Source organism: Octopus bimaculoides, chromosome 23 (assembly GCF_001194135.2).
Source record: "Octopus bimaculoides isolate UCB-OBI-ISO-001 chromosome 23, ASM119413v2, whole genome shotgun sequence".
Taxonomy (NCBI): Eukaryota; Metazoa; Mollusca; class Cephalopoda; order Octopoda; family Octopodidae; genus Octopus; species Octopus bimaculoides.
This window is the reverse complement of record NC_069003.1, coordinates 18,282,502-18,285,568: the sequence shown is the minus strand read 5'-3', so window position 1 is coordinate 18,285,568 and position 3,067 is coordinate 18,282,502.

Below are 3,067 nucleotides of genomic sequence, written 5' to 3'. Positions count from 1 at the left end.
CAATGGCACTCTTCTTTTAATTTTAACTCAATATCTTCAGGAGGAGTTCCCTCAATCCTTTCTATATTAATAATAATAATAATAATAATAATAATAATAATAATAATAATAATAATAATAATAATAATAATAATCCTTTCTACTAAAGACACAAGGTCTGAATTTTAAGGGAACGGGACTAGTTGATTACATTGACCCCCAGTGTTTCACTGCTACTTAATTTATAAACCCTGAAAGGCAAAGTTGACCTTGGCAGAATTTGAACTCAGAAGATAAAGACAGATGAAATTCCGCTAAGCTTTTTGCCCAGTGTGCTAACAATTCAGCTAACTCACTGCCTTGATAATAATAATAATGATCTTTTCTCTTTATAACACAAGGCCTGAAATTTTGGGGGAGTAGACTAGTCGATTACATCAATCCCAGTACATAGCTGGTACTTAATTTATTGATCCCAAAAGGATGAAAGGCAAAGTCAACTTCAGCAGAACTTGAACTCAGAACAGACAAAATGCCACTAAACATTCAGACCATCAACAGCATATTTCACCCAATTGTTATTCTCTGACCTAAAGACGTAATCTTATAGTAGCTTCATTCACTCTTATTATTTTCACTCACTTGTTGACGAATTCACTGGAGGTGAATACTTTCCTCTCCATTCTCACTTTCATCTCCAAATGAAACTGAAAAATTTGATGAGAGGAGCTAGGCCAAGAGGCTAACTTGTTTGTTCGCATCTAAGCATAGACTCCTGAAACAATTAATAATGATATCAAATTTTGGCTCAAGGCCAGCAGGTTCGGGGCAGGAGCTAAGTCGATTACATTGAACCAGATGTCCATCTGGTACTTATTTTATCGACTCCAAAAGGATGAATGGCAAAGTCAACTCCAGCGGAATTTTAACTCAGGATGTAAAGACGAACGAAATTCCACTAAGCATTTTGCCAGACGTGCTAATGATTCTGCCAGCTCACCGCATTCCTGAAACATGTCGTACTCAATTTGCTTACGAGTGAAAGCTTAAGTTTTATCACTATTTTTGAAGACTACAAAAAAACTGATGATTGCTCCCCTCTCTTCTTTTGGATACATTCAACATATCGAGGTGCGCAATGGGAACCTGAATTCTCCTATAGAGATCGGATAAATCTAGAACGATGATCATATAGATCAAACCCGGCCATAGATTATGAGAAAGATAATTCCACGAAATTTGGGAATATCTTTTTTAGACGACGATGTCTATTTTCAATCGATACAAGATTTACGACAGTTACATGAAATTCGTGTCATTCTCCGGATTATTTCCCTTGATTCAATAATCTCCCATAGTAACTAAGGAAAGACTACTTGCATTACAGATATATGATGAGCATTAAATTTCAGTTGAAAGTAGCCTCCCTTTAATTTTTATTATACTGATGTCTGTCTTTCTCACATTTATACACAGCATACAGGAAAATAAACACGCACGCACGCGCGCATAGACACACACACTCGCAGGCACACACACACTCACACGCACACACACTCACACGTACATACATACAGGGCGATCCAAAAGTCAGGTACCAAAACATGACATTTTATTTGAGCTGGCAGAATCGTTAGCACGCCGATCGAAATGTTTAGCGGCATTTCGTCCGTCCTTCTGATATGAGTTCAAATTCCGCTAAGGTCGACTTTGCCTTTCATCCTTTCGGGGTCGATAAATTAAGTACCAGTTACGCACTGGAGTCGATGTAATCAACGTAACCCCTTTGTCTGTCCTTGTTTGTCCCCTCTATGTTTAGCCCCTTGTGGGCAATAAAGAAATAAGAAACATTAGCATGTCAGGCAAAATGCTTAGTGGTATTTCATCTGTCTTTATGTTCTGAATTCAAATTCCTCTGAGGTCAACTTTGCCTTTAATCTTTTTAGGATCAATAAATTAAGCACAAGTGAAACACTGGGGTCAATGTAATTGACCAATCTCCTCCCGCCAAATTTCAAGCCTTCTGCCTTTAGTAGGAAGGATTATTACTATTGTTGAATGAGAAAGCAGCACATGCCATCTAAGTGACACTAGGGTACACATTTATAAAGCCCAATACACCGATCATGACTACACATCTGATAAAGGTGTACTAGGCTCATGCATCACAACCATATGTGCACGACATGGTGATATCATATCAGGATAAACCACATGACCTTGCAGGTGGGGCCCAGTTAGAATTTTCTTCAGGTCGAGTAGCCCTTCCCGTTCAAAAGGTCCCCGAATAAGGTTTGTTTAAGGATGTTGAGCAAAACACCCATGTTTCCAAAGGTGAATTATTCAAATCCCAAAGAACTCTTTTCAACACATGGCTATGATGCTCCCCACTACTTCTGCTCCTGATCAGAAATGGACATATCGTAAGCCACCAAGGGACATGCTCAACTGTTTAAGGTCAAACAACTGACAAGCAAATCTGTGGTATTGAGCAGAATATTTGCTGTAGCCCATCTTTTATACCAAGACAAACAATGTACATAGGCACAGGAGTGGCTATGTGGTAAGTAGCTGTGTCCCCCAACATCGCTTGACAACCAATGGTAGTGTGTTTAGGTCTCCATAACTTAGTGGTTCGGCAAAAGAGACTGATAGAATAAGTACTAGGCATCCAAAGAATAAGTCCTGGGGTCGATTTGCTCGACTAAAGGTGGTGCTCCAGCATGGCCGCAGTCAAATAACTAAAACAAGTAAAAGAGTAAAAGAGAGTAAAATGATAACACTTCCAATCAGTCAAGATAAGAAACCATGAGAGCCACTGCCTGGTACTGCATCTATTATTATTATTATTATTATTATTAAGTTTTCTTTTCAGGTACACGACACTGCTTTTCCCCTTCCCAGGCTACAGGCCCACACCCCCAACACCCATACTGTTAGGATTGGCACTCTCAACGTCGGCACGCTGAAAGGTAGATCTGGTGAAATTGTTGAGATGCTTGAACGGAGATGCGTAGATATGTGCTGCATCCAGGAAGTAAGATGGAGAGGAGGTTCTGCAAGGTTCCTCACAGGCAAAGAACACAGG